The sequence below is a fragment of the Eutrigla gurnardus genome, assembly GCF_963514095.1.
Source record: "Eutrigla gurnardus genome assembly, chromosome: 2".
Taxonomy (NCBI): domain Eukaryota; kingdom Metazoa; phylum Chordata; class Actinopteri; order Perciformes; family Triglidae; genus Eutrigla; species Eutrigla gurnardus.
In genome coordinates, this window is record NC_139916.1 from 29,835,027 (window position 1) to 29,853,763 (window position 18,737).

Genomic DNA, 18,737 nt, shown 5'->3' on the forward strand with positions numbered 1-18,737 from the left:
AAGTGATCAGCATTCAAAGCCATCCATCTCTCACGTGCGGTCGTGGAGTGCCTGCGGTCACACGGCAGTGTCGCAGCCGCCTACCTGTGCTGCGGCCGCCTCCTTGTGGCGCAAGTTTAGACACAAGCGATGAACATTCAAAGCCATCTATCTCCCTGACTGCTGTCTGAGGTGCGTGCTAAGTGTGGAGCAGATGAGACAATGAATAAAATCATTAGCAGGTGTGGAAAGTTTCATGACTGTTGATCTAGTGTGATCCTAAGTGAAACTGCATTTCAGTCACAGAGCTCACACACATGTCAATGCCTTCCTGACATCTCTCCTCCTTCCCCTTGTGTGACCCCTCCCCCTGTGTCCTCTCTACAGGCTGAAATGAGAGGAATTACTCCAAAAATAATGGCTTTTACTTGGAAAAAGTCACAAAATCAGTGACATTTCCTGTCGCCAGTAGGTGGCGCTCTGACTGTGAGTCAACAATGCAGACGTGTTCAGGGTGGTACTCTAATCAATTATGGAAACGCTGGAGGTGATCAGAGAAGAAACACTGAAGTTATAATAGTTTTGATGTTTATGGCGAAGGTTCAACTGACAGCTGTCTGAGGTGCATGTGAAGTTTGGAGCAGATCAGACAATGTATAAAGTCATTAGCAGGTGTGGAAACTTTCATGGGTGTTGATCTGTGTTGATCGACAGTGACAGAGGTCACATCTTCTCCATGCCTTTCTGACGTCTCTCTGAGTCCCCTTAGTGTTTCTCTCTCCCCTCCCCCACTATTTACAGTCACAGAGCTGATACGCAGCTGGTTACAATATATTTTTTTTTTACCCACTTCCTGTTGACTGGGTCCAAGAGGGTTCTTTGTATACCTCCACATGGACTATCTAGGAAAAAATATTTTTGTGCGTGTACGCCGAACCTGTTAGTATGAAAAGGGGCATAAAATCACATTTCATTAGGTGGCACTCTGACTGTGAGTCAAAATTGCAGTGCAGATGTGTTCAGGACGTCACCATTATCAAGTATGAATATTTTGGAGCAGATCAGAGAAGAAACGCTGAAGTTATAACAGCTTTGATGTCTTTGGCGAAGGTTCAAAATAGTAGTGCAGTCATGGCGTCACCCTGGCCACGCCCCTGAACGTATCAATCGGATCAACGGTATAGTCCCGTCCACATTACTCAATTTTGATGAAAATTAACATGTATGTTATTTGACATTATGTCAACATAGGTTTCGAGTTTCGTGATGATTGGCCCAAAGGTTATGGAGTTATGCTAATTGCGTTTTGGTGGCACAACCTTCTTATGTTCATTGGCCGATATCTTCTGAATAAAAGCATATTTTCAAAACCTTTTTGGACCATGACTCTATCTAAGGCTAGTGAGTAAGTACACACAATTTCGGTGAGTTTTTTTTTATGCTGAGGCCGCCAAAAGGCATGTCGATGTTGTGGTCCTGAATTTTGTTGTGTTATGTTTTGGCTTGTGACTGACATCTCTCTCCCTAGGGGTATTCCACCAAACTCGCTAATTAAAGCGGCGCTTACCTGGTTAAGCCTGGTTAGAACTAACGCCAACTTCCACTTGCGGCTAAACCCATTGCATTAACGCATTTCAGCCGCGCCTTGTTGAGGCTAATTCAAGCCAGGTTAAAGTTGTCGGGAACCGTGAATGTTGAATCATCGAGAAAATGGCAGAAAAGACCAGCGCAAAAAATATTGATGGAACTGTATGAGGAGTACAAACCCATCATAACCAATAAAGGGAATACTGTAGTGATAAATAAAAATCGCGAGGCTGCTTGGGCAAGAATTGCTGAACGATTAAATATGGAAGTACCGTTAAGAGTAACATGTTCTAATATAACTCTGACTACAATTTGTGGAACGTAATGATAGCGTAGAGGTAACGCGCCGGCTTTACATGCCGCCGGCCACGGTTCAATTCCCGACTATGGAAGTTTGAGAAACTTCTTTCTTTGTCCGGAACTCTCTCTTTCTCTCTTTTTTTTAGATAGGCATAGTAAATGCATCTACATTGACCAACTCATTTATCTCAACAATTCAATGAACACATTCAATGAACCTATTAATGAACTCACCTGAAAGGAATTTATGTGGCTGAAAATTGCATGCAGCAATGCCTTTGTCATTGGGATATACATGCTATTAATAATAACATCTTTATGCCTATCATGTTTTTGCAAGTTATATTTGGGTTCTGGGGAAATTGTTTGACATATTTATCATAGCTAAGGTAAAATGTTGGTCTAATTCTCTGATCTAAAGACAATTATACAGGCAAAAAAACAAAAAAACACACACATTAGATGTCTTTGCCGGGATGTGAACCTGCGATGCCCACATCCGGGGGCAGGAGCATCACCACTCACCCAACTGGGGGCTTTAGATAATGATATGGCCAGTCGGTCTTAGACAAAATAAACGATTTATTCATATTTTTTTAATTGCAAGCGTGTATTCTTAGACGCTTGATGAAAATATAGTCTGTTTGTACTTGATATATGTCATTTTGGTCATTTTTGGTCTTTCACGTGACGAAATCACGAGGACTAGGCTTGGCGGAACCTTCTGCTGGTACAGTTGTTTCCGACAGACGGACTTCTCTGAAACCCCCGCTAAAGTAAGCCTGATGGTTAGCCTGCCCCAGGGCAGGCTAGTTTGGTCGGATAAATTCCCATGGTTACTTAGCGGAGAGTGCCTCAATTCACGTTGATGGAACGCAACTCTCGCTAAAGGTAGCGAGGCTTATCGAAATTAGCCCGGCTTTGCACTTAGCAAGTTTGATGGAATACCCCTCCTGTCATGCAGAGTGTGCACCAAGGGGCGGGGCGATCTCCTTGAGCACGGGGCACCTGGCACACCTGCAGCTCGTTCTGCCCAAATTGGCTGGCTTCTTAAAGGGGCCCTATTATGAAAAATCGACTTTTCCATGTTTTTCAACCCTAAAATGGCTCCCTGGGGTGTCAATAAGTCCCCACAGTATCAGAAAAGACCACCATCTCCCTGTTTCACTTTCTCAGTTTGAAAGAAATCCTCCCGATAAACGAATGGTTTGCAGAATGTCCACTAAATGACGTCAGCACCGAATTTTCCTGTGCCGTATATGTAGGGTGACCAGACATCCCGGATTTTCGGGGACAGTCCCCGATTTGGCCGACCTGTCCAAGGTTAAAGCTGTCCCCGAAAATGTCCCCGATTTGAATGGGAGAGAAAAAAAGTTGCGCACCAACGCAAACTCCAGTTATTACGGTAGCCAGTAAAACTGTTTGTGTTGCAATGATCCAGTCATTGGAATTAAAAAGGTGGAAGACATAATACCTTCTTACCTCAGGCCTGAGTAGACAGGATTGTAATATTGTTGCTCCGCACAATGAATTCACAGCATTCACAATTTTTCTATAACTTTGAGAAGACCTCTTTTAAAGTCAGTTGTCTGCACTGTGGTTCTTCATATGTGCACCATCAAATGTGTTCTTGTTTTCTCCATAAAGCTTGTGAACTGAAAAAAAAAAAAATCATCAGCTAAATAATAAATAAGTTGAATAAGATAAGAATCTGTTTTGTTGTTTTTGTTTCATCTGTGGTTTTTACAGCTCTAATGTTAATTGCTGCAGACTGCTTTTACATATTAAAATTAACATGTAATTGCCCCTGTTATTTATTTCATAATGATAACATTGGAATATTGACCACCGCGCTGGAAATGTCCCCGATTTTCATTTCAGAAATCTGAGCTGCGTTTCAATAACGGTTTGAGTCGCCCTCGCTCACTTGCCCTCAGCCCTTGCTATGACGTCACACGGAGGCCCCTTGGAGGGCGGAGGGAAAGAGGGCGGAGGGAGAGTGAAAGGGGTAAATGGAACACACCTGCCCTCGTTCACTAACAGCCCAGACAATCATGGATCAACCACACGTTGTTGGAGTAGCGCTATACTGCCTATTCCAAATTACACTAAATATGCGGAGACTCATTTCATTGAGACGAAGACGTATTCTACGCTTGATGGCAATACGTCGGCTTATATACTTACACTTGTAAACGGTGGGCTCTGCCATAACTCTGCAACAGACAGTCTAACTGCACAATTTAAGAAAATGAATTAAATTTAATTCATTTTCTACTTTCTTCTTTCTTCTTCTTCCTTGGTGGTGAATAGACAGCAGACAATGGTGTTTGAGGTTCATTATCGCCACCGCATGGACATATTTTTTGTGCACCACAGCAATGCATTGTGGGTGATATACAGCTCTGAAGTGGCCATCGTTGTTCACTCGATCACTCAGCCCTCAAGGGTCGATCTCACGGAGTTCACTTCAGCTGTTCAGGGAAATGGAACAGCCCTTAAGATGGCGGCGGGGATTCCCCCGAGGGCAAGTGCTTAGGGCAAGTGAGCGAGGGCGACTCAAACCGTTATTGAAACGCAGCTCTTGTCACCTTACTTATATGGGTCATCTCGGCTCATTAGAATCGCTCCACCTGTGTGGTCCCGCCCACATAATCCCCATACCTGTTGGCTGTCAGTGTGATGTACATACAAACCAGTGGACCAAAATGCCAAAATCAACGGAAAGCGAGTTGGCAGTCCAATTGCTGATATTTACTGGCATCGTCGGAGCATCTACGATGGAAATGTGCGCACACGCGTCCGTAAATGTGTGTTTGTGTGTGAGACGCACTTCACCGACAGGAGCTTTGACAACATGGGTCGCTACAGCTCAGGATATGCCTCTAACCTGAGGCTAAAGTTTGGATCAGTACCGACAGTCCGAGAGCCAACCACAGACACCGAAGCGGTAAGTTTCTAAATATTATGTAATATGCCGTGTTACCGTTACCGTTGCTTTCTTAGCATTGGTGTGTTAGCATTGGCGTGTTGCGCTAAAGTTAGCATTGGCGTGTTGCGTTAAAAGCTTCCATTGTATTGATATTGAGGACCGTTAACGATACGTAGTACTGCGGGGGCCCAAACCTGTAAAATAACGCTAGACATCAGTTTGCTTGGGAACGTTTTGTAGCTTGAATGCGGCAGCAAGAGCAGCTGATCTGTTTGTTTATACACGCCGATGCAAAGACGACGTCACCAAACGTTGGTTTTTGCACCGCTAACGAAGGGATTTTACGAGCTATTGGTGCGTCACCACATCAGTTATAGTGAAATAGTAACGTGTTCCACATTTCAGATGTAGTTGTAAACTGTCTGTCTGACTGTCTGCTTACAGAGCAGCAGCTCACATCAGCGTCCCACAGCAACCCACCACAGCAGCTACTGTTGGCACTCACCTGTCTAGGAGGACTACAGGCTCCTTACCCAAGTAAAGGTGTGTAGCCTGACATGTAGTCTACTTGAGATAAGGTTTAACAGCAACTACTAGTAGTTGTGCAGATGTGTATTTCTATTATGTGATATCATGGGTTTCATTCCTCCATACAACTCTGTTACAGCTACTGTGTCCTGCAAGGACTTTGGTGTTGGCACAGCCATGGTTCCAGACCCGTTTCACAACCACTCCAATAAGGAGACCATCAAAGAGAGCTCGCCTGGACCCGGTAGAGGAGGAGGATACTTTGGAGGGCAGCTCTTCCTTGACTTCAGAAGAGCTTGATATGACCCTGCAGAGTCGGCCACAAACAGTTTGCGTTTGTGTTCTGATATAACTGTGAACTTCAACTGCTGATTAATTTGACAATTAAGTCTTTACAGTAATTGTAAAATGTGTCATGGTTAATATTACTGAAGTAACGGTCAGGAAGACTGCATAATATGTTGCATAGAGGGATTTATTTTTTATAAAACACAATTGATAAACAAACAACAGACTGCTGTATTCCTCTTACGTGTAAAGCACCATAACCAGCTGTATATTTCATGTGTTTTGGAGAGAGAACATTCAGACAGACGGTTCCAACCAGGATGTCCCACCATGCAAGCCTCTTCCTCCTCCAGCTGCTGCATCCGTCTTCTTACCTAGTGTGACTCATGATCATCGTCATGTTATGTGAATAATAATCTCAACAGACAATTTGGTGTAACAGACAATAACATTACCTGTGGTGTCTCCATGCAGCAGACGTGTTCGGTGTCTGAAGGCCCACTTAGTCACCTAGATGAATATAGTACAGACTTTGAGCATTTCAACAACACATCTTGTTAATATGGTAACCTGACTGACTGCTGACAAGCTGAGGTAAACCTCATGTTTGAATTTTGTAACAGTAAGTTTGGCACGTAATGTTGAGATGGAGCACAATCACGTTTATAAAACACAGCACACAGCCTATAATTCACAATTCAGCACATAATTCTGGAGGACGACATGATACTGACCAAATCCCGTTCCTTGTATATCTTTATGTGTAGAGGAGGACGTTTTTAATCCCGTTAATGTGATGTAAACAAACTGCCCGCATACAGGACGCTGTTTTCAGCGGGTTTTCATCCGTTTAAATAAAATGTTACGTCCCCTTTGGAAAACATGCAACTGTGAACTGTCAACAACACGGCACTACTAACGATATAACTGTTGCCGAAATAGCTCACAGATACGTTACTTATAGAGTGAAGAACGCAGCATTAGCGTCATTGTGGCTAGCGCTAGCTACGCTAACACACATCGAGTTAGCGTCCAAAACGTTACAGACATGTTAACTAACCATTCAGAAACATCCTGCTGCATCCGCGGCGTAGAACTTCTACAGGAGCTGGTCCTGGTTCTGGGTCGGAGTCCGGTTCGAAGCGGTACGGCTGGACCGCTGTTAGTTTGTAGCGTAGAACCATAACCATGGCAACCAGCTGGACGCGGACAGCACGGGGCGGAGAGACACAACCACTTCCTCAGTAGGAGCGGGGGTCATCTCATTAGCATAAGGCTACACCCCGACAGAATCACCCGTTTGAAAAAGTGGGGTAAAAAAGCTGAAAATGAGGAGTGTGATCCACTCCCAAATACATGTTCCGATTGTTTTTTCCAGTTGAGGAATTCAAAGACCAGGTTTGGAGACATCAATAACTTATATTAACTTGTGGGAAAATAGCATAATAGGGCCCCTTTAAGCCACTCTCCCTTTGCCTCCTGTGCCGGATGATTCCTTTGCTTTTCAGCAGCAAGCCTGTGCACCGTGTGTCTCCAGCCGCTCGCCTCGCGGTAACCCTCCAGTGATTGTTTCCTGTATCAGCGAGTTTTGGTGCCTTGTCACTATTTTCAGTTGTACTTTCGTTCTTGAGCCTTTTCCTTGAAAGATTTGTGTTGTTACTTTGTTTGAGAATTTTCTGTGAAACTGTTCACACACCTTTTGTTAAATAAACTTATTTTTGTTGAACTCTGCAACTGGGTCCTGACTTCCTGGACTGGCCATAACAGTCGAACTCGTAAAAGAATAATAAGAAACATTTGAATAACAATAGGGCTTCGCAGCCCGACGTTGTCGGTGTTCGGGCCCTAATAAAATTGAGAAAATAAATAAACACAGACTGGAACAATTCTGTTTTTTGTGTTATTTATTATTTTTTAGTGAATGGTTTATCTGAGACTGTTTGTTCAGGTAGTTTTATGTTCCTGAGAACACGAGTGGTCACGGACATGAATGTCTTAGGTCTGGATGTCTCAGGTCTGGATGTCTTGGGTCTGGATGCCTCAGGTCTGGATGTCTCAGGGCTGGATGGTGCAGGTCTGGATGTCTCAGGTCAGGATGTCTCAGGTCTGGACGTCTCAGGTCAGGATGTCTCAGGTCTGGATGGAACGTTGGAGGTCCCCTGCAGAACACCGACCATACCTGCAGCGATGGTCCGTAGTCGTTTTGTCTCTTGCTGGTGGCGACACCATTTGGTTTCCGCTCTGGCCATTCGATTAATTGCGCAAACCCGTAATTTTATCTGTCCATTATTTCGTCTCCTTTCGCGGTTTTGCTGCACATTACTAGACATTCATTTCTGATGGACCTGAACCGGTACTCCTTGCCTGTTCCCTGTTGTACTTTGCCGTCGTTTTCCTATCGGGATCAAAAAATGGATTTGTCTCTCTCTGTTGACTACTGTACATATTTCTTCTGAAATAAGGGACGGTTAAGATGAAGTGGACTACGAGAAATGTTACGATCATCAAAGAGGCTGATGATCTTTCCATGCAATACATATCTACACCATTTATTCCATGCATTGACTGGTAGTCTGTCAGCCAGAAGACAGTGTACTAAATCAAGTGTCCCTGCAGGTTTCTTCATGTCATTTGTCTTTTAAAAGATGTCAGTCTTAGGTAAACTGTTTGGCTTCCAGAAAATAACCTGATTTTCTTTTCCCCACGGAGTCCATTCAATCCAATGACAATGGAGGCCATTCACTCTCAATATAGTCCTCTGGGTGGGATGCAAATGTAGAATGCATTTGCAAAATTGACGGGCCAGGGAAAAAAATAATACTTTCAGGACAGAGAGATGAAGAGTGGGGGGACATTTTGGGGAATGACCTCACCTCCTCACCCGAACACTCAAATGGGATTCTGCCTTAAAGAGATTCATATCTGGAAGGAAACTGGGGAGTTGACCTCAGCACTTCACCAGATTAAATAATAGGTCTCGCTAGTTGTGTGTGGGAGCGTGTGTGTGAGGTCCCAGGACAGGTAGCTGATTTGATTGGATAACTGGCATGAGGCTCTCGCTGACTGAAGAGCATGTGTTTCCCAGTGGAGACACCTCAACATCTGTGTCCACAAGGACAAAACATGTTTGTCAAACAAGTTGTTTTACATCAGCCTCCAGAAGCCCACTCATTCTTATGGGGGGGGCATTATTTTTTAGATGTTTCACATTCATTGCATTACTACCAAATAAAGAGAGAGATACATTAACAATGGGGAGTGAGAGAAAATATGAAGATGGAAACAAACCCAGTGACCAAAACCAATGTTTCAAAGCCTCTTCCTCTGTGCTACAGAGCTCCATTGTTATATATAAAAACAAAACAAATGTTAACACATTGATGAGCAACACTGTTGGGCAACACATTCCACATAGGCTGTATATGCGAATCCATAGGGGGTGCCGCATGACCAAGTTTCAAGCACGCCCAATTGCTAAGTTAACCCATCGCTGGTATACAACAGAGATAAGTGCTAAGATACAAATTCTAAATTAAGTGCCAGTACATACAAACAAGCAATGAGTGCTACATTTATTTTTTTATGGGAGGGGGCAGGCTAGCAGAGGGATGAGACTAAGTAGAGTCCAGGGCCTGTACTACGAAGCAGGATTTGGGCTTAGCAAGGTAACTTCAGCGTTAACCCTGGGTTTTCCGTCCTACGATGCTGGTTCACTTCTTGCCGGGGTTGATCGCCATGGTAACTTACGCTGTGGAGCTAACCTGCTCCGGAGCAGGTTATGTTCTTGATAAGAGATCAACGTGGAGGAAAAACACTGCCTACTGACCAATCAGCTCTCTTGTGCGCGGATAAAAAAAAAAAAAGAATCTCGGTGGATCGTGAGAGGGTCTCGTAGGAGAACTATAGAGTGCACAGAGACCGGCAAAACCCTTTTGTCTGTGTCTGACGATGTTTTATATGAGAGATACAGATTCTAATCAGAGGGCATGAATTTCCTGTGTCAGCGTACAGCCTACTAACCACTTTGAATTATGTTTTTATATGTATTTAGTCTTTCAATTAACCACAAATAACATCATTGGCTTTATAAAATAAATTAAATTAATAATTCTTGATCCCAGTAACACAAAATAAAAAAACACTCTCCTATATTAAAGCAACACTAAAGAGTATTTAGTGCCTTAAAATAACGTTTCCAAAATAGTTTCAGTGGTCATCACCTCAAAACCGGGTGAACGGCACTTCAGCATTCGCTCTGCAGCCCTCTATTGGCTGTAACCGCACTATGTAACTTTGCCTCGTCAGGTAGCGGTTTTGTAGTTCTAATGAGACTACGAATTTGACCTGCTTTACGGCAAGCGTTACAAAAGCCGATAGGTGGAGGCTCTGCGTGGAGATCAGTGGGAGAACACCCGACAGGTGCGTGGAAGATACCTTGCAGCTAGGTAGTTTTTAAATTGGCGTCATGGCAGAGCCTGCAAAGAAAAGGAGGAGTATAATGTCCGATGAGGCGAAGAAAAGGAAACGGGAGCATGACAAAGAAAGAGCTCGTACGAGAGTGAATATCGGACCGGCTCACACTCGTTGGCGAGAGCTGAAGGAGGCTACAAAATGCAAGACGGATGGTGACTTGGCTTTGTTGCTGCTGGACTTGTAAATAATACCAGTAATCAGTTTTTTTCCAACAGTGTGCATCTGTGTACAATACATTGTCGATTATTTTATTGGCTCATGTGAGCTAATGCGTTAGCTATTGTGCTTATATATATGTAACTATCGCTATGGCTCATGTTAGCTAATCTTAGCTAAGGCGTTAGCTACTCTACCTTGTCATTGGACATCGTTCAAATCGTTCATTGATTCCAGAGCCGGTTCTGCATACAAACAAATAACGTGCGTGCGACGGTAGGCTGTGGTAGGCCAAATTATTTACGACGGCAGTAATGGACAATTCCCTTCCAACCTGTAGGGGGACCGAAGAGGAAAAGTTCTTAAGTGTTGCTTTAATAGATTCTCTGGATGTAACACACTGTGTTGTTTCTCTGATTCCCACCTAAAGGTAAAACTCACTCACCAAACTACCTGCACTTCAAGTCGAAACTAAAGACAAGCATGGCAGATTTGACCGGAGAGTTAATGCTAGCTAACTATGTCACTAAAATCCATGACACTGACCCGGTGCATGTTGGACTCCGGCAGGGCTGCCCTTTGTCACCGGTCCTGTTCATTATTTTTATGGACAGGATTTCTAGGCGCAGCCGTGGGCCGGAGGGGATCTGGTTCGGGAGCCACTGGATTTCATCCCTGCTTTTTGCGGACAATGTGGTCTTGTTGGCTCCTTCGAGCCAGGACCTCCAGCATGTCCTGGGGCGGTTTGCAGCCGAGTGTGAAGCAGCCGGGATGAGGATTAGCACCTCCAAATCTGAGGCCATGGTTCTCGACCGGAAAAAGGTGGCTTGCTCCCTCCAGGTCGGGGGGGAGTTCCTGCCTCAAGTGGAGGAGTTTAAGTATCTTGGGGTCTTGTTCACGAGTGAGGGAAGGATGGAACGTGAGATTGACAGGCGGATCGGTGCAGCGGCTGCAGTAATGCGGTCGCTGTATCGGTCCGTCGTGGTAAAGAGAGAGCTGAGCCGAAAGGCGAAGCTCTCGGTTTACCGGTCAATCTACGTTCCTACCCTCACCTATGGTCATGAACTTTGGGTCATGACCGAAAGAATAAGATCCCGGATACAAGCGGCCAAAATGAGCTTCCTCCGCAGGGTGGCGGGGCGCTCCCTTAGAGATAGGCTCCCTTGGGAGGTGTTCCAGGCATGCCCCACCGGGAGGAGACCCCGAGGAAGACCCAGGACACGCTGGAGTGACTATGTCACCCGGCTGGCCTGGGAACGCCTTGGGGTCCTCCCGGAGGAGCTGGGGGAAGTGTCTGGGGAGAGGGAAGTCTGGGCGTCCCTGCTCAGGCAGCTGCCCCCGCGACCCGGTCCCGGATAAGCGGAAGAAAATGGATGGATGGATGGACTGACCCTTGACGAGTCTGAAAAACTCCCAGGAAACTGTTGGGGAAATAAAGAACCTGAAACTTCTTCAATGAAGCGCAATAAAAGCAGATCCAATATATGCAACGACAACTGACAGATGCCAGAAACGCAGTTTTATCGCATTGTCAGGCAATCAAGGAGGAAGAACTTGCAGATGCAAGAAGAGAGCTGCAGTAGCCTACGCTTTTCAACAGTGTCAGAGCCGCCAAATCATCATTTATGAACCTTGTCTTGAGGTGAAGAAAGATGAAAGATTTCAGAAATCGGCTCGAGGAGACTTGCCCTCAAGATCCTCTCGATTGTTTCCACTTGAACATATTTCCCATTCTCGGGACATCCAGACACCCCCTGAACAGGCAAGTGGGGTTTCGACTCCCAGATAGAGACCTGGGGCCTCATTTATAAAGCTTGCGTACGCACAAAACGGGGCTGGAAACGTGTGTACGCCACTTTCCACGCAAAGGTTGTGATCTATAAAAAACAAACTTGACAGGAAAGCGTGCGTACCTATAAGCAAACTCTGAGACATGCGTACCAGTACGCACATTCTGGAGACTGGAGGGGAATCAGCGATACAGATGTCAGATTGTAGGAAGTTAACGTGAGAAGAACTATTATAGTTTTGATGACTCGCACACATTTAATTTCACTCCATATCATACATTAGATCCGCGTTATCATGAGGAACTCAACTTCATAAACACCTTCTTTTAAAATCCAACCGGTATCTTAAATCAAAATCATTTCGAAATATTGAATCAGCGCTGTCACCGCAGGAGGAGGAGGAGGAGACGGCCCGACTGCGTGTAATACAGGATACAACAAATACCCTCCATTAGATCACTGCAGAACACAGCGGGAATAAATAAATAGTCTCCTTATTTACTGTGCATATGTCATCAACACATACATACAGCCATTGTATAATTGTTACACTTTATCCTCGTTTTTAAACCACCAGAGCGCAGAGGAAATGCGCTATGAGTGCCACGCTAGTGCGCGCTCAGTCGTGGAGCATGGAGAGCGCAACCTTACCGAACTTCAGGAGGCAGACTGAGCCTGATGAGCCCGAGCCACGGCCCCCTGCCCAACTGGAGGGGTATCAACAGGGCGCAAGAATCCGTGAGGATGTCATGCTGCGTTTGTAAGATAAGGAAGACAACAATGTTCATTTTTAACGTATTGTTTTATTAATATGGCAATTTCTTGCAAAACAGTGCGCGTTTGCTGTAGCTCATCTGCAACGTTGTTGATGGCGGTGATTGTGTCTCGCTGAAGTTGCAGGACGGCATCAGTGTGCACCCGACCGCTTGATGTGCCATGCGCATGGACCCACCGGACCCGGACGCTGTGCCGAGGGCCCGTCACCGTCACCCTCCTCACGTCACCCTATTCTGAGCCCAACGCTGCAGACTCTGGAAGGACAGAAACGATTTAACGTTTTGTTTTATATATAATAAAAATTACAAATTTAAATCTGTTTACCCTTATCCCTCTGGTCTCAGTCGCGTCTGTGTCTCCCTCCTTTTCAGACACAATCCCTGTCAAAGTCGCATCAAAATCAAACTTCCTCAAATACTCAAGCGATACTGAATACATGTAGGTTAAGGAGCGGAAATATGTCATTTACCTTCAGATCAGACCACTTTTTCATAAGTTCTGCCACCGTCCGCTCCGTCCCACTGACGCCATGGACAGCAGCAGCAATGTGTTGCCACTAGCACTGCTTCTTTTTATCCGTGATTCCGCTGCTGCGGCCACTAAATACAAATATTTTCCGGGCCTCCACCTCCCCAACATGTGTCTCTTCTCTGTTTCTGAAAAGTTACGCTTCTTCGCTTTTTTTCCTGGCCTGTCGCCGTGATTCACCACACGGAAACGATTGCATGCTGGCTCATTAATATGGTAAAAGTGGGCTTGTACAGGGAGGGATTCAGGTACGCACACTTGTAGGTGATCCTGTGATTTATAAAGGAACCATTGCGTACAGCTTGCGTGCGCACAGTTTTATAAATCAGATTTTTTTTTTGGTGCTCGCAAACTTTGGCTTTTTGGCATACGTACACTTTTAGTAAGGATCCCACGCACAGTTTTATAAATGAGGCCCCTGGAGATTTCACTCAATATAACTTGCTTTGAACCAATTGCTGGTGGTACTCATCACACCTGCATATTTTTAAAATATATGAATTTCTATCCACTGAAGTTTCAAAACGCCACAGTCGATGACAAGATTAACCTGGAAGTCGACCTCAAGTCTGAACGTCACAGTCTTGAGCCTCTAGGGCTAAGACCTTGGAATTAGAAGGGGTTTCTGGGGATAAAACACAGGACTAAAAAACACACAGGACTAAAAAACACCCCTTCCCAAAATGCATCAACCTGTCAAAACTAGAGACCAGCCTTTACCTCAATGAACCAACCATGGTCTAGATTACACACAACCACTTTGGTCTGGTAGAGGACAAAGGCACCCAACGTTTGGGGCAAGTGAATGTGTTCCATATTAACCACTCGGGCAGGTTTTCAACAACCCATGCCACCTTTTGTGGCATGGTATTAATAGACCTTCAAAAGGCATTTGACACAGTTCAGTATGATATACTTTTGAACAAACTCAAAGCCCTGGGATTTTCTGGTACATCTCTCCAGTGGGTGAGGTCATACCTGGTTGGAAGAGAACAGATGGTGGATGTGGAAGGGACCTTGTCCTCACCACTTAAATATGTGGAGTTCCCCAGGAGAGTATTTTAGGTCCTCTTTTCTTTTTGTGATATGTGAATGATATGCCGTCAGCCATAGACTGCAATCTGTTTTTATTTGCAGATGACTCTGCTATTTTAGTCTCTCATGAACAGAAATCAGAGGTAGAAAAGCTCAATGTAGAACTCCTTAACCTCAGTGCTTGGCTGACAGATTACAAGCTGTCTCTCCACCTTGGCAAAACAGAGTCAATTAATTTTGGGTCCAGAGACAAACTAAGAAAGTCTTTGGGGTTTAGGGTGGTAGTAGGTGATGTTGAGGTTACGGCCAAGGAAGTGGTCACTTACTTAGGCTGTATATTAGACAACAAACTGTCAGGAGAATTTATGGCCCAAAGAGTCATCTCAAAGGCGAGCCAAAGGACTAAGTTCCTGGCAAGAATATCCAGCCTCTTAGATAGTAACACCTTGAAAACCACAGTGGAGGAGAGAGTTTCCCAACTTAAACTCTGTTTAGTCTACAAAATAATAAGTAACCTGGCAACTGTGTTTAGTCCACAAAATAATAAGTAACCTGGCACCCAAGTACTTATGAAATTATTTTTCCAAAATTAGTGACACACAATTATTCCACCAGGGGGAGTTCCGCTGATTACAGGCTCTGCCGTTTTAAGAGCTGTATGGGAAAGCACTCTTTCCTATACTCGGCAGATGTCTTGTGGAATGGCTTACCTTTAAACCTTAAACTGTTGAGCTCCTCCTACTTTAATTTTAAATCTTCAATTAAAAAAGTGGTTATGTAACTCATAAACCAAATCAATAGATCCATGAAGTACTAGGAATATTGTACTGTCTGTTTGCGTGTCTGCTTGTCTGTGCTTGTCTGTCTGGGAACTTATCCCTTGTTTTATTTATTTTTATTCCCCTTTGTCCTCAATGCCATAGTCCATTGTGCTGTGTGTTTGTCCTCATTGTTTTAGTCCATGTGTCGTTTCTCCCCTTCCATCTAAAGGACCACAATGTAGAGTTTTCAATCAATCAATCAAAACCCAATGAGAGAGCCATTAGCCTTGTGTAGCATGTGTGTCCGCGAGACACACTATCAAAGCCACTGGACTAGTTCTAGGTTCTGATGGAGTGGGGTGACAGGTTAAAATTAGACCAGAGACCAGGTTCTTTAAAAATAAAGTCGGTACTTTACTTGAAGTGAGTAAGAACAATAAACATAACAGTATTCAAACAGTGTGTAAAGTATCCTGCAGGTGTGAAAAATAAAAAGATTGGATTCACTTTCCACCTTTTTTTAGGTTTATTTTCCTCTATAAGGAATATTTTTCCTGAATAATTTGTTGAGGTTGAATGATCTAAATTAGAGACTTTGTTTTGTCTAAATCTCAATTTATGTTAATAGGTTGCACCTATTTTGGTTCTCTTGGGTTAACTCTTTTTCCCTTATTTCCATAAGTAATCGTAAAGAAAGAAAGAACTTACATTTGTCTGGAGACAATTTCAGACCGTACTCCCTCAATCTGTTGAGTACATTTAACAGTCTTTTCTCATGTTCTTCCAGCGATGGGGCGAAAACTATGAGATCGTCGATGAAGACGAGGGCTTGTTTCAAGTTCAATTCTCCCATGCAACGCTCCATGAGCCTTTGGAATGTGCTAGGGGCGTTAGTAATGCCTTGTGGCATCCTGTTAAACTAAAAAAAAACAAGTGGGCAAACAAATCCTGTTTTGTGTTTGTCTGACTCCTCCATCTCAATCTGGTAAAAACCAGACTTCAGATCCATTCAATCTGGTAAAAACCACTTGGATCCATTCAATGCTGCAAAAGACTCCTCCAAGTTGGGCAAAGCATATGAGTCTTTCACTGTTTGTAGGTTGAGCTTTCTGTAGTCTATGCAGAGTCTGACATCGCCATATCATATTTTAATGTGGGTTACATCCTCCCCACTTTACCTAATGCACGTCCCTGTGCATTTCAAGAGCTTACACTGGCATAACTCTGTGTAGTTCTTGGCAACAAGGTTCTGTGAGTGAGTCTGTAATCACTTCACTCAAACTCTGAAGTAAAGACTGGATTATTGTAACTAAGGGGTTCCCTAGCTCTGGGTAAGTCAGTCGTTTAGTGGGTTTTCTGTCTCTGGTGGATCTCCTAGAGCATCCTCTTTCAATTGCAGTTTCATCCATGACACCTGCGTTTCCACTTCTTTCCAGGATGGTTTGAGTAGGAGAATGAACACTGTTCAGATTCTCTCCAGATACGTTTTCAGGTTTCTGTCCAGTAGGTGAGTTTCTCTCCTCAGGATCAGGCGAGTTTCTCTCCCCAAGATCCTCAACAGGTAAATCCAAATCAAGAGTCTCCACTGGAACATCTTCAGGGAAAGCGCTCACTACATCTGAAGGGTCTTCCTCAATAGTTATCGATACTTCAAAAGGTTCTGGTGCAGCCCTTCTTGCAAGGTTTTCCACTGCTTCAGAGGCATTGTTGAAACCTCGGGTTTCTACTCTTAGGTTTCTGTGATCATCGTAATAGTATTCCTCAGGGTCAGATTGGGACTCGTTCCAATCAGCTTCATCTGGGCTGTCGTTCTTTGGATGTTGTCGAGTTCTTGGCCGCCTTGCCATCTTTGTTGTGTCAGTTTCACTTTCTGCTAAGGTCATGGGAAGGAAACCACACGGCAGCAGGAGGTCACGATGAAGGGTTCTCTGTGGACCTTCTCTGGTTTCAGGCTTCACGACATACACTGGAATGTCTCCACATTGTTTCAGGACAACATATATGTCTGATTCCCACTTGTCAGCTAGTTTATGTTTGCCCCTAAGAAGGACATTTCTGACTAAGACTCTGTCACCTTCTCTCAGGGTGGAATCAACAACACGCTTATCAAATCTAGCTTTGTTGCGATCTGCCGTTTTCTTCGCATTTTCTGAAGCAACCCTGTAGCTTGTTTCAAGATGGGATTTCAGGTTCTGGACGTACTGCGAATGCGATCCTGATTGGCGGTGGACTGGTAAGCCAAAGGCTAAATCGACTGGTAATCTAGGCTGTCGCCCAAACATTAACTCATAAGGGCTAAACCCGGTTACCTCATTTTTGGTACAATTATAGGCATGCACCAATGGCTTGACATAGTCACGCCAGTGACTCTTCTTCTGATTCTCGAGGGTTCCCAGCATGTTAAGTAGGGTCCTGTTGAAACGTTCAACGGGGTTTTCTCTTGGGTGATAGGGAGTGGTCCTTATTTTCTGAGTGCCAATAAGTTCACACAACTCTTTGATAGTGCGAGACTCAAAGTCGGGGCCTTGATCACTATGAAGCCTCTCAGGGATGCCATAATGGACGAGAAAGTTGTCCCATAAGCATTTAGCTACTGTTCGAGCTTTCTGGTTCGTGGTTGGTATAGCCACAGCATACTTCGTAAAGTGATCTGTGATGACTAGAATGTCTTTAGTGTTACTCGAGTCTGGTTCTACTGTGAGGAAATCCATACATACAAGCTCAAGTGGTCTTGTAGCTGTGATGTTAACAAGTGGTGCAGCTTTTTCAGGTAAGGATTTACGTCGTATACAATGGTTGCAAGTCTTGATTTTGTTTTCCACATCGGCGGACATCCTGGGCCAATAGAACCGTGTTCTGACAAGGTCTAAGGTACGTTCCATGCCCATGTGGCCGATGTCATCATGCAAACTCTTCAAGACCAGGGGTCTCAGTTCTTCTGGTAGTACCAGCTGGTAAGATACCTGTGCACCTTCTTGTCGTTTTCTGTATAGTATGCCATCCAATAGCACCAACTGGTTCCATTCCCTTAACATTAGACCTAGTTCAGGGAGCTCCTTTCTTGCAGATGGTGGAGGTTTCTCACCAGACTCCATCTGGCTGATAACTTCTCGAATACTGGCATCTGTTCTTTGTTTTTCCATTAACTCAGCAGCTGTGAGATGGGGAATGACGGATGAACCATCAAGCTGATCTTCATCGCTGAAGCTTACTGGTATGGCTTTTGGGTGATGGGCGAGTGACATGTGTAACGCCAGTGAAAAGTTAACTCCTGACAAGTCATGGTTGGCCCACCAGCACAGGAGCTGGTCAGGTCAGCTGAGCCAGCTGAGCCAATCAGCCCGCTCTACGTCACTCAGGGGCCGGGCCGTCTCTTTCCCCCAGGTGACGGAAGAAAACATACCTGGCTCACAGAGCACGCCGGCAGGCAGCCGTCCACTACTCGCGGCACGTTGCTATTCACACATCCACAACTACAGAGAGATATACGAGCACGGGAGGACTGAAGCAGACAGTCGGAGCTTTACTGCAACAGCGGGAAGTCAGTGACTGAAGAGGAAGCCGGACAAACTCATATGTCACGTTCCAACTGAAGAAGAAGCT

At 44.6% G+C, this 18,737-nt stretch overlaps 2 long non-coding RNA genes across 2 annotated transcripts; one reads left to right on the top strand and one right to left on the bottom strand.

Moving 5' to 3' along the window:
• The first annotated feature begins 4,560 nt into the window (after positions 1-4,560).
• LOC311025010 lies at positions 4,561-5,649 on the top strand. Its single transcript, XR_014598353.1, has 3 exons — positions 4,561-4,816; positions 5,243-5,341; positions 5,466-5,649. It is a non-coding gene; the product is annotated as an uncharacterized lncRNA (long non-coding RNA).
• A 145-nt stretch (positions 5,650-5,794) lies between these two features.
• On the bottom strand, positions 5,795-6,842 carry LOC311025014. Its single transcript, XR_014598354.1, has 3 exons — positions 6,675-6,842; positions 6,070-6,124; positions 5,795-5,988 (listed from the first exon to the last, which is right to left on the bottom strand). It is a non-coding gene; the product is annotated as an uncharacterized lncRNA (long non-coding RNA).
• Between the last annotated feature and the right edge of the window lie 11,895 nt (positions 6,843-18,737).